This window comes from Hyla sarda, chromosome 2 (genome assembly GCF_029499605.1).
Source record: "Hyla sarda isolate aHylSar1 chromosome 2, aHylSar1.hap1, whole genome shotgun sequence".
In the NCBI taxonomy this organism is placed as follows: Eukaryota; Metazoa; Chordata; class Amphibia; order Anura; family Hylidae; genus Hyla; species Hyla sarda.
The window spans coordinates 435,208,378-435,222,419 of record NC_079190.1 but is presented as its reverse complement, the minus strand read 5'-3'; positions in this window follow the sequence as shown (position 1 = coordinate 435,222,419).

Genomic DNA, 14,042 nt, shown 5'->3' with positions numbered 1-14,042 from the left:
AGCGTGTCAAGAACTTTCACCGGGCACCATTTATGAGTGGTGGGGAAATACCGGACCTCTATCACTTGGCCTGGAAGAGACGTCTTAGTCATCGTCAAAGACAATACATAATGCTCCCCCTCTCGTACTAGCTGACTAAACTTAAGATAAGCACTAACTGAATTGCGGCTAGTAAATTCCCCGGGTCTAAGAAATCCATAATACCCCAGATACATGGCTGCTTTCAAAGATAGACTATTAACTAAACCAAACGGGGCATTATCTAACATGTCCGAAAGTTTCCTAAAAACATCACCAGAAATGGGCTGCCTAACTGGTGCCCTAGGAGCCTCCCTTTTAGCAACGCCCTTCAATGCTGCCTTAACTAAACAGGAGGAAAACAATGACGCCCTGTCTGGGTCAGTCAAGGACAGATGGTGTTGAATACCTGACAGATACAGCTTAATAGTATTATGGGCTAAGTGTAGGTCAGAGTGGCAAAACCCAATGAAAGCTAAAATAAAAGACATCGATCTAACGTCCCCTTCTGGAAAATCAACATGAAATTTGGTGAATGCTCTCCAGGCAATGTCATAAACCCTACGAGTATTGGCAGACAGCGAATTAATGATAAGTTGTTTGGCTACTTGCCAGTGTCCCTTTAATCGAGCATCAGTGTATGTAGCGGTGGGATCTGAGCCCCCTTTGTCTCTGCCTCTGGCATTACCTGAAAGAAAAGTGAGAAGTTTCTTCTAGAGAGTGCATCGGCAGCCACATTCTGAATACCACTTATGTGAGCGCAAGTACAATTGAATCCATGCTGTAACGATAACCACACTAACCTTCTAGCAAAAGACATAATTAAAGAACATTTTGACCTGCCTTTCAGAAGCACTTCTACTATTGCTGAATTATCAGATACGAACAACACCGTGGTCTTCCTCCAATACTGACCCCAAGCTTGCGCTGCTGCCACTATAGGATATAACTCAAATAGTGCGGAGTTGCGCTGAAACCCCGGCAACATGCTGATTTCAGGAGGCCAAGAGCTCGCCAACCATTTTTTACCGCAGATAGCAGCAAAACCTGAGATGGCAGCAGCATCGGAAAAAACTATGGGTGACTGATCGCTCACTTTTGGAATGAAGAGAGACACACCATTCCAGTCACGTAAAAATAATTCCCACATGCATAAATCAGAAATCGCTTGCTGGTCTAGCTGGATAATGCTGTGTTGTTCTAGGACTGAAGGCAACAGTTCTAAGAGACGGGAAATGGAAGTGCGGCCTTGCGGAATAATCCGCATAGCAAAATTTAACATACCTAAAACTGACTGTAACTCTACCTTTGATATGTGGGGACTTTCTTTGAATCTAGAAATAACTGCTTTGACTCTCTGCAACTTCTCCTGAGGTAACCTGGCTTCCATATTTTGAGAATCGAGTACAATCCCCAAAAAGGTGATAACCTTAAATGGGCCCTCTACTTTCTTAGGGGAAACTGGGACTGCTAACTGTTCAAAAACCGCTAGCAATATGACTAAATCTCGTGGGGTTCTATGCGGAGGCTCAACAAGCAAAAAATCGTCTAAATAATGTATGACATGACCACACGAAAATCTATTCTCTAGAATCCAATGAAGCGCATCCGCAAACCTGTTAAATAGCCATGGACTACTCCTCGCACCAAAAGTCAGTTTGACTGCAAAATAATAATTGCTCATCCATTTGATACCATGCCATTTCCACAACTGAGGCTGGATGGGCAGGAGCTTGAATGCATCGGATATGTCCGCTTTAGCAAGCCAAGCCCCCCGACCCATGTTGAGGATGATGGCAATAGCACTATCAACGGAGGCATATTTCAACGAAAATTCTTCTGCCGGTATGAGGGAGTTAAGACTAGGAGTAGACTTAGAATATGGCGCGGACAAATCATAAATCAACCTTTCTTTATTAGAAAATTTACCCGTAACCAAACCAATGGGACTCACTCTCCACATGTCAAAAGGAGGTTGGGAAAAGGGGCCTATGATAAACCCTTTGTCCAATTCTGCCTGTATGAGAAGCAAAACAGTGTCTGGATCCGCTAAAGTTGATAACAGATTATCACACTCATAAGTAGCCTGAGGAAGCGTCACGAACCCTACGTGGAATCTAGCACGGAACCCATTGAGCAGGAATTGGACAAAGCGCTGGTCGGGGTAATCTGCCAAAAACAAACCAAGAAACTCAGTGTTTACCACGCCTAGTCAGGACTTCTCCGATTTTTGGGAGCAAGATGTCTTAGGATGAGCACGAAAAAAGATTGTACAAATATGTAATAACCTGCACTGACCGAAGTTACATGATGTGTAATTAAAGTTATTACATATTTGTGACTTACCCAAAAAACAGATAGGCCTTCCCAGTTTATCAGTCAAACCTGACACTCTATTACCCTTAGAGTAGGAACCTGAAGTACCAGGCTTATATTCTGTAGCATCGGCATTCGCCAGATGACACCATTCGGAGGAATGGGTGGTAGATTGGCATCTGGCGCATGCCGGGGCTTTAAGACCCGCAAAATGGTTGCAATAGATCTCAGTATCTACCACCGCCCAATTGACTTCATAATTAAACTCATTCAAGGCAGCTACCGCTTTGGCAGAAAAAGACTTATGATAATCATAAAACGCGTGACCCCTGTACTTATGATAGAATTCTGTAATCTTGTACAGATACTGGTCTAGCTCCTCCCTCCTACCCGGTTTAACAGTGCAGATAATGTCTCTATAAATACTGAAAGACATTATAAACTCAGACAACGTTAGCTTCCTGTTGAGCCTCACATCCTTGGATTTCAGAATCACCGAGACCTCACCACAGGCTATAGTTTTGTTCTCGGACAAATCATGTGTGGCTATTAGTGTTGCTCGCGAATATTCGCAATTCGAATATTATTCGCGAATATCGCATATTCGCGAATTCGCGAATTTCGCGAATATAGCGCTATATATTCGTAATTACGAATATTCGTTTTTTTTTTTTTTCTTCACAGTACACATCACAGTGATCATCCCTCTCTGCTTCCAGCTTGTGTGGTGTAAAGAAGGCTGTAATACTACTGTGTGAGACTGGCGTGCGAAAATTCGCATATACGTAAATTCGCATATGCGAACATTAGCATATGCTAATTTTCGCATATGCGAATTTACGCGCGTGTTAATTTTGTATATGCCAATATTCACTTATGTTAATTTTCGCATACGCGAATATTCGCATATGCGAAAATAAAACGAGAATATAACGAATATGCGAATATTCGCGAATATATGACGAATATTCGTCCATATATTCGCGAATATTCGCGAATTCGAATATGGCCTATGCCGCTCAACACTAGTGGCTATCAACAGGGAAGCTAGGTTTACATCTTTACCCTCAATAATGTCTTTCTTGATATGTGCCGGTATAAAATGGGCTGGAGCTATATTAGGAATGACAGCCACTGTACCTGGACGGTTAACTTGCTGCGTTGACACCTGAGAAGTGGGAGGAACTATAGGATTGAAAACATTCCTGCTCTCTAACGCCTCGACTCTAGTTTGCATATCAGACATGTTGTTGGACATATTGTTAATAAGCACATGAAGCTGCGTTAATGACGTATGAAGCGTGTTCATGGAGACCTCTTCATTAGAGGGACCAGCAGTGTCAGCCATCATCAGTCTGTAAAGTTCTGCCTTTCTGGCAGTTGCTGGGAAGGGGATCCCCCTTTTGACAAGTTCGGCCGTGATCTTCGGAATAGTCCAATTACGCAGAGATGACACACTAGCATGCCCAGAAGATCTAGCCACATTCTCCATGGTCGACGCTGATTCCTCTATGTCAGAAGCATGCGACATACTGTAAAATAACCCCGAAACTGTAAGAAAACTATTCCTAGACAAATTTACGCAGATCAGTGACCATCACCATAAAAACGCTACCCTTACCTGAAATACTCACCTGCCGACCCACCTAAAACAAGGCGACTACCAAACAAATACTATAATACAACCCGTGAAGTAACTGAGTGTCGCTGGTAACCACGCATGCTCGTGAACACCCCTAGGCCATACCTTACAACCAGTGGTGACTGTAACCGTGGGAGAAATACACCGAAGTAACCGCAACCCAAAGGCGTGTTGGGTTCATGAGGCGATTACCAAGACAAACAAAAATCTTACCCGAAATAGATGTAGTAGAGCTTCCAGAGGACAAGACAACAACAGGCTTGATATTAGAGGTACAACCCGAACCACAAATTACATAAAGGTGATCAGAAAGAAAACATGATCGATGACACATACCCATTAAAGACGAGTCGATGTTACGCCTAGCGCTCCGGGTCCCCGCTCCTCCCCGGAGCGCGTACGGCGTCTCTCTCTCCGCAGCGCCCCGGTCGGTCCCGCTGACCGGGAGCGCTGCACTGTCATGGCCGTCGGGGATGCGATTCGCACAGCGGGACGCGCCCGCTCGCGAATCGCATCCCAGGTCACTTACCCGTTCCCGTCCCCTGCTGTCATGTGCTGGCGCGCGCGGCTCCGCTCTCTAGGGCGCGCGCGCGCCAGCTCCCTGAGACTTAAAGGGCCAGTGCACCAATGATTGGTGCTTGGCCCAATTAGCTTGATTGGCTTCCACCTGCTCCCTGGCTATATCTGATCTCCTCCCTTGCACTCCCTTGCCGGATCTTGTTGCCTTGTGCCAGTGAAAGCGTTTTGTGTGTCCAAAGCCTGTGTACCAGAACTTCTGCTATCCACCCTGACTACGAACCTTGCCGCCTGCCCCCGACCTTCTGCTACGTCCGACCTTGCTTCTGTCTACTCCCTTGTACCGCGCCTATCTTCAGCAGTCAGAGAGGTTGAGCCGTTGCTAGTGGATACGACCTGGTCACTACCGCCGCAGCAAGACCATCCCGCTTTGCGGCGGGCTCTGGTGAAAACCAGTAGTGACTTAGAACCGGTCCACTAGCACGGTCCTCGCCAATCCCTCTCTGGAACAGAGGATCCACCTCCTGCCAGCCGGCATCGTGACAGTAGATCCGGCCATGGATCCCGCTGAGGTCCCTCTGCCTTATATCTCTGATATCACCACGGTGGTCGCCCAGCAATCCCGACAGATCGCCCATCTAACCCACCAGCTGTCGGAAGTGTCCACCATTGTGCAGCAACTTCAGTCGCAACTTCAGCAGCAATCATCTCCTCCGCCAGCTCCTGCACCCCTTCAGCAGCGAGTGGCCACTCCTAGCCTCCGCCTGTCCTTGCCGGACAAATTTAATGGGGACTCTAAGTTTTGCCGTGGCTTTCTTTCGCAATGTTCCCTGCACTTGGAGATGATGTCGGACCAGTTTCCTACTGAAAGGTCTAAGGTGGCTTTCGTAGTCAGCCTTCTGTCTGGAAAAGCCCTGTCATGGGCCACACCGCTCTGGGACCGCAATGACCCCGTCACTGCCTCTGTACACTCCTTCTTCTCGGAAATTCGAAGTGTCTTTGAGGAACCTGCCCGAGCCTCTTCTGCTGAGACTGCCCTGCTGAACCTGGTCCAGGGTAATTCTTCCGTTGGCGCGTACGCCATACAATTCCGTACTCTTGCTTCTGAACTTTCCTGGAATAATGAGGCCCTCTGCGCGACCTTTAAAAAAGGCCTATCCAGCAACATTAAAGATGTTCTGGCCGCACGAGAAACTCCTGCTAACCTGCATGAACTCATTCATCTAGCCACTCGCATTGACATGCGTTTTTCTGAGAGGCATCAAGAGCTCCGCCAGGAAAAAGACTTAGATCTCTGGACACCTCTCCCACAGTCTCCATTGCAATCTGCGCCTAGGCCTCCCGCCGAGGAGGCCATGCAAGTGGATCGGTCTCGCCTGACCCTGGAAGAGAGGAATCGCCGTAAGGAAGAGAATCTTTGTCTGTACTGTGCCAGTACCGAACATTTTCTGGTGGATTGCCCTATCCGTCCTCCACGTCTGGGAAACGCACGCTCGCACCCAGCTCTCGTGGGTGTGGCGTCTCTTGATGCTAAGTCGGCTTCTCCACGTCTCACGGTGCCTGTACGGATTTCTCCTTCAGCCAGCTCTTCCCTCTCAGCCGTGGCCTGCCTGGACTCTGGTGCCTCTGGGAATTTTATTCGGGAGTCCTTGGTGAATAAATTCCGCATCCCGGTGACCCGTCTTGTCAAGCCACTCCACATTTCCGCGGTCAACGGAGCCAGGTTGGATTGCACCGTGCGTTACCGCACGGAGCCCCTCCTAATGTGCATCGGAACTCATCACGAAAAAATTGAGTTTTTGGTCCTCTCCAATTGCACTTCCGAAATTCTCCTTGGACTACCCTGGCTTCAACACCATTCCCCAACCCTGGATTGGTCCACAGGGGAGATCAAGAGCTGGGGTACCTCTTGCTTCAAGGACTGCCTTAAACCGGTTCCCAGTACTCCCTGCCGTGACCCTGTGGTTCCTCCTGTATCCGGTCTCCCTAAGGTCGTTATGGACTCTGCCCGCCTTAAGAAGTGCCTCTCCCCCCCTCCCAGTCCAGTCTGGCAAGCCTCGGTGCCTCCTCTTGGCCCTCGTCCTGGTGTCACACTGCCCCGTGCCAGGCCTCGCCCTCTGCCCTCCCTCCCCATTCCCACTCCTGCTGTACTGCCTGCCGTTGAGGAATCCCTCCATCCTTTCCCGGTGTCCTCATCCCAGGGGAGGCAGTTACCGGACAAAGAGAAGGGGAGACCTAAGGGGGGGGGTACTGTTACGCCTAGCGCTCCGGGTCCCCGCTCCTCCCCGGAGCGCGTACGGCGTCTCTCTCTCCGCAGCGCCCCGGTCGGTCCCGCTGACCGGGAGCGCTGCACTGTCATGGCCGTCGGGGATGCGATTCGCACAGCGGGACGCGCCCGCTCGCGAATCGCATCCCAGGTCACTTACCCGTTCCCGTCCCCTGCTGTCATGTGCTGGCGCGCGCGGCTCCGCTCTCTAGGGCGCGCGCGCGCCAGCTCCCTGAGACTTAAAGGGCCAGTGCACCAATGATTGGTGCTTGGCCCAATTAGCTTGATTGGCTTCCACCTGCTCCCTGGCTATATCTGATCTCCTCCCTTGCACTCCCTTGCCGGATCTTGTTGCCTTGTGACAGTGAAAGCGTTTTGTGTGTCCAAAGCCTGTGTACCAGAACTTCTGCTATCCACCCTGACTACGAACCTTGCCGCCTGCCCCCGACCTTCTGCTACGTCCGACCTTGCTTCTGTCTACTCCCTTGTACCGCGCCTATCTTCAGCAGTCAGAGAGGTTGAGCCGTTGCTAGTGGATACGACCTGGTCACTACCGCCGCAGCAAGACCATCCCGCTTTGCGGCGGGCTCTGGTGAAAACCAGTAGTGACTTAGAACCGGTCCACTAGCACGGTCCTCGCCAATCCCTCTCTGGCACAGAGGATCCACCTCCTGCCAGCCGGCATCGTGACAGTCGACTGTAGAAATATGATGAACCCACCAGCTCCAGACGTTACTGGCCCCTAACTGATTTAACTGAACAACCTGGAAGACAAGAAACCCCAAGTCTGTGACTGCAAAATCGAGAACCGAAATCCCTGAGGTAACCGCAACCTGAAGGCGTGTCAGGTTCATGAGGCGATTACAAGGGCCGACCTCCCCACGTACCAGCAGCAGGAGCCAACAATAAGAAGCGGTAAATAGATCCTTGTGCAGATAACCAAACTGTAATCCTGAGGATAAGAAAGCAAACAAAATATATATGTATATAGATATAAATTTCATACCTATATATGTGCATTTTTATTTTTATTTTTTTTAGAGGACCACCAACATAATATACCCTCACTTACCTATCTAAAGCAAAATAACACTAGTACCGATAGCAGAACTGAAACCGCCAAGTGCCGAAACCTTAGATCTCTGAAAAACAAACCAGGTATTCACTCCACACCAAACAAACCATTTTTTCTACCTACAGTGCACTCACCAGTGACCAACCAATAGCTCAACACTTGTAAGGATAAGAGTACCTACACAACAAGGACAGACACGAAGAAAACTTTTGCGCTGACTTACACAGTACAGTATACTATCGAGCTGCACGTACCGACTTAACTGGTGAGCATGTGCTAAACAAGGACCACAACTGATCGCTGATCGATTAACCCCGACGGGCTATACCTATTAAAACATATATTAACAACACATGCCAGACGACTTAATCAACTAAACAAATTATAAAACGTACCGAATGTTATCTAAGGATGTCCCCAGACGTAGATAGTGAAAAATGAGCTTGAACCTGTAAAACATGACTAAATTAAACCTCTTTTACTATCCTTCCTCCCCCACAAAACTCATGTATAGATATGCACACATATATATATACATACACACGTGCATACTCATATGCTAAAATAGGAAGCACAATACATATCCATACACATAAGTGAACCCTTAAAATTTACATATCTATCTCAAAGAAGTAATTGTGAGGGGAGGGGGAGGGGGGGGGCACGACCAGCTGAAGTCAAGATGGACTCGCTGAGAACCACCTGCCTCTGGCAACCCCCCTACCCTCTCTCCCCACCCCCCGGCATTAAATAAGACATGTTAGCTACTAGGTGAAAGGCTGAATGAAAACATTGACAATCGTATAAACCCTAGGGTGGCATGGACCGAGCTGACCTGCGGCATGGCTCTAGACTATGTACGGAATGCGCCACAACTCTCCTAATAAGCAAGAACGAGCCGTGCTGCTAAGGCGCAGGCACCACATGATGCGTGACTGAACCGGCTAACTGCTCCACAGACGTGTCTGTAGCGTGACCGAGCTGACCTGCAATAAACTCCCCCCTTGTAGCGTGAACCGAGCTGGCCAGCATGTAACAACTTGATAAGAGCCATGGCTGGGCTGGACGGGGGATCCCTCACGCCTCTGGCTTACCTCCAGAGCGAGGGAAAGTACCCCGCCCGGCCAGCCACTAACCTGTACGTACTCCGTGTGCGCCCGAAGCCCGCGAAGACAGTCAGCTGACACGCCTGGTCAGCTGATCGGAAGCGAAGAATCCACGGCGTGCAGGGGAGGTGAGCAGCGGGTCCTTATGTACCTCCCGCTCCTCCCACAAATACGGCTAATAAATTAGCCTAACACATATCATTATCTCTGTAGCAAGGGCCCTGCTCAGAGACTGGATTTTATTACCGACTATACAGTGATCCCTCAACTTACAATGGCCTCAACATACAATAGTTTCAACATACAATGGTCTTTTCTGGACCATTGTAACTTGAAACCAGGCTCAACATACAATTTTTATCTAAAGCCGAGGAACGTGCTCTCGATTCACCCAAAGTGCAAGAAAAAGTGCAAACGTGTTACACTAAAAAAATGTGCACAAAGGATGCGGTCTATCGCAAGCCCTTCTCCGATAGGAGAGAGGCCCCCCAACAAACTGTCACGATTCGGCTTACAGGTTGTGGATCCGCTGTGTCAGCGAGGGATTGGCGTGGACCGTGCTGGTGGACCGGTTCTAAGAGGCTACTGGTGTTCACCAGAGCCCGCCGCAAAGCGGGATGGTCTTGCTGCGGCAGTAGCAACCAGGTCGTATCCACTAGCAACGGCTCAACCTCGCTGACTGCTGAGAAGGCGTGGGACAGAAGGACTAGGCAGAGGCAAGGTCAGACGTAGCAGAAGGTCGGGGCAGGCGGCAAGGTTCGTAGTCAATATGGATAGCAGGAGATCAGGTAACACAGGCTTGGACAACACTAAACGCTTTCACTGGCACAAGGCAACAAGATCCGGCAAAAGAGTGCAGGGGGAAGTGATGTGATATAGCCAGGGAGCAGGTGGAAGCCAATTAAGCTAATTGGGCCAGGCACCAATCATTGGTGCACTGGCCCTTTAACCCCTTAAGGACGCAGGACGTAAATGTACGTCCTGGTGCGGTGGTACTTAACGCACCAGGACGTACATTTACGTCCTAAGCATAACCGCGGGCATCGGAGCGATGCCCGTGTCATGCGCGGCTGATCCCGGCTGCTGATCGCAGCCAGGGACCCGCCGGCAATGGCCGACGCCCGCGATCTCGCGGGCGTCCGCCATTAACCCCTCAGGTCCCGGGATCAATACAGATCCCGGCATCTGCGGCAGTACGCGATTTGAATGAATGATCGGATCGCCCGCAGCGCTGCTGCGGGGATCCAATCATTCATAATGCCGCACGGAGGTCCCCTCTCCTTCCTCCGTGCGGCTCCCGGCGTCTTCTGCTCTGGTCTGTGATCGAGCAGACCAGAGCAGAAGATGACCGAAAACACTGATCTGTTCTATGTCCTATACATAGAACAGATCAGTATTAGCAATCATGGTATTGCTATGAATAGTCCCCTATGGTGACTATTCAAGTGTAAAAAAAATGTAAAAGTAAAAAGTAAAAAAAAAAGTGAAAAATCCCCTCCCCCAATAAAAAAGTAAAACGTCCGTTTTTTCCTATTTTACCCCCAAAAAGCGTAAAATTTTTTTTTTATAGACATATTTGGTATCGCCGCGTGCGTAAATGTCCGAACTATTAAAATAAAATGTTAATGATCCCGTACGGTTAACGGTGTGAACGAAAAAAAAAAAGTCCAAAATTCCTACTTTTTTAATACATTTTATTAAAAAAAAATTATAAAAAATGTATTAAAAGTTTTTTATATGCAAATGTGGTATCAAAAAAAAGTACAGATCATGGCGCAAAAAATGAGCTCCCATACCGCCGCTTATACAGAAAAAGAAAAAAGTTATAGGTCATCAAAATAAAGGGATTATAAACGTACTAATTTGGTTTAAAAGTTTGTGTTTTTTTTTAAGCGCAACATTAATATAAAAGTATGTAATAATGGGTATCATTTTAATCGTATTGACCCTCAGAATAAAGAACACACGTCATTTTTACCATAAATTGTACGGCGTGAAAACGAAACCTTCCAAAATTAGCAAAATTGCGTTTTTCGTTTTAATTTCCCCACAAAAATAGTGTTTTTTGGTTGCGCCATACATTTTATGATATAATGAGTTATGTCATTACAAAGGAAAACTGGTCGCGCAAAAAACAAGCCCTCATACTAGTCTGTGGATGAAAATATAAAAGAGTTATGATTTTTAGAAGGCGAGGAGGAAAAAATGAAAACGTAAAAATTTAATTGTCTGAGTCCTTAAGGCCAAAATGGGCTGAGTCCTTAAGGGGTTAAGTCTCAGAGAGCTGGCGCGCGCGCGCCCTAGAGAGCGGAGCCGCGCGTGCCAGCACATGACAGCCGGGGACGGGTAAGTGACTTGGGATGCGATTCGCGAGCGGGCGCGTCCCGCTGTGCGAATCGCATCCCCGCCGGCAATGTCAGTGCAGCGCTCCCGGTCAGCGGGTCTGACCAGGGCGCTGCAGGGAGAGAGACGCCGTGAGCGCTCCGGAGAGGAGCAGGGACCCGGAGCGCTCAGCGTAACAGTACCCCCCCCCCCCTTAGGTCTCCCCCTTTCTTTGTCCGGCAACTGCTTCCCATGGGATGAGGACACCGGGAGTGATTGAAGGGTTTCCTCAAAGGCAGGCTGTACAGCAGGAGTGGGAATGGGGAGGGAGGGCAGAGGGTGAAGCTTGGCACGGGGCAGGGTGTCACCAGGATGGGGGCCATGAGGAGGCAAGGCACAGTCCAGATAAGCCTTGGGGGAACCAGGTGTAGGAGGAGGCACTGAGGCTTGCCTGACGGGACTGGGAGGGGGGGAGAGGCATTTCTTGTGGCAAGCAGAGTCCCAGTTCTTGATCTCCCCGGTGGTCCAGTCAAGGGTGGGAGAATGAAGCTGGAGCCATGGCAGACCGAGGAGGACCTCAGAGGTGCAGTTGGGAAGGACGAAAAATTCAATCATTTCGTGATGGGGTCCAATGCACATTAAGAGGGGTTTTGTGCCGTAACGCACGGTGCAATCCAATCTAACTCCGTTGACCGCGGAAATGTAGAGCGGCTTGACGAGACGGGTCACCGGGATGCAGAATTTATTCACCAAAGAATCCAAAATAAAATTCCCAGAGGCACCAGAGTCCAAGCAGGCCACGGCTGAGAGGGAGGAGTTGGCTGAAGGAGAAATCCGCACGGGCACCGTGAGACGTGGAGAAGCAGACTTTGAACCAAGAGACGCCACACCCACGTGAGCTGGGTGCGTGCGTGCGTTTCCTAGACGTGGAGGACGAATAGGGCAATCCACCAAGAAATGCTCGGTACTGGCACAGTACAGACAAAGATTTTCTTCCCTACGGCGATTCCTCTCTTCCTGGGTCAGGCGAGACCGATCCACTTGCATGGCCTCCTCGGCGGGAGGCCCAGGCATAGATTGCAAAGGATATTGTGGGAAAGGTGCCCAGAGATCTAAGTCTTTTTCCTGGCGGAGCTCCTGATGTCTCTCAGAAAAACGCATGTCAATGCGGGTGGCCAAATGGATAAGTTCTTGCAGGTTGGCAGGAATCTCTCGTGCGGCCAGCACATCTTTGATGTTACTGGATAGGCCTTTTTTAAAGGTCGCGCAGAGAGCCTCGTTATTCCAAGATAATTCGGAAGCAAGAGTACGAAATTGGATGGCGTACTCGCCTACTGAAGAATTACCCTGGACCAGGTTCAGCAGGGCAGTCTCAGCAGAAGAAGCTCGGGCTGGTTCCTCGAAGACACTACGGACTTCAGCGAAGAAGGACTGGACTGTGGCTGTGGCAGGATCATTGCGGTCCCAGAGCGGTGTGGCCCAAGACAAGGCCTTTCCTGAAAGAAGGCTCACTATGAACGCCACCTTAGACCGTTCTGTAGGAAACAAGTCCGACAACATCTCCATATGCAGGGAACATTGAGACAAAAATCCACGGCAGAGTCTAAAGTCCCCATCAAATTTGTCCGGCAGGGACAAGCGGAGGCTAGGAGCGGCCACTCGCTGCGGAGGAGGTGCAGGAGCTGGCGGAGGAGATGGTTGCTGCTGTAGCAGAGGCAGAAGTTGCTGTAACATGGCGGTCAACTGCGACAGCTGCTGTCCTTGTTGGGCAATCTGCTGCGATTGCTGAGTGACCACCGTGGGAAGGTCAGCGAGACTTGGCAGCGGCATCTCAGCGGGATTCATGGCCGGATCTACCGTCACGATTCGGCTTACAGGTTGTGGATCCGCTGGGATTGGCGTGGACCGTGCTGGTGGACCGGTTCTAAGAGGCTACTGGCTTTGCGGCGGGCTCTGGTGAACACCAGTAGCCTCTTAGAACCGGTCCACCAGCACGGTCCACGCCAATCCCTCGCTGACACAGCGGATCCACAACCTGTAAACCGAATCGTGACAGTTTGTTGGGGGGCCTCTCTCCTATCGGAGAAGGGCTTGCGATAGACCGCATCCTTTGTGCACGTTTTTTTAGTAGCAACCAGGTCGTATCCACTAGCAACGGCTCAACCTCGCTGACTGCTGAGAAGGCGTGGGACAGAAGGACTAGGCAGAGGCAAGGTCAGACGTAGCAGAAGGTCGGGGCAGGCGGCAAGGTTCGTAGTCAATATGGATAGCAGGAGATCAGGTAACACAGGCTTGGACAACACTAAACGCTTTCACTGGCACAAGGCAACAAGATCCGGCAAGGGAGTGCAGGGGAAGTGATGTGATATAGCCAGGGAGCAGGTGGAAGCCAATTAAGCTAATTGGGCCAGGCACCAATCACTGGCCCTTTAAGTCTCAGAGAGCTGGCGCGCGCGCCCTAGAGAGCGGAGCCGCGCGCGCCAGCACATGACAGCCGGGGACCGGGATGGGTAAGTGACTTGGGATGCGATTCGCGAGCGGGCGCGTCCCGCTGTGCGAATCGCATCCCCGCCGGCAATGTCAGTGCAGCGCTCCCGGTCAGTGGGTCTGACCGGGGCGCTGCAGGGAGAGAGACGCCGTGAGCGCTCCGGGGAGGAGCAGGGACCCGGAGCGCTCGGCGTAACACAAACCTTACCCTTCGCCTCCGGACCAAAAGGTACCTGCGAGGTTCCAGGTTCGATGTCCCTTTTCGCCGAAGCTACTAGGGGACCACAAATGCTC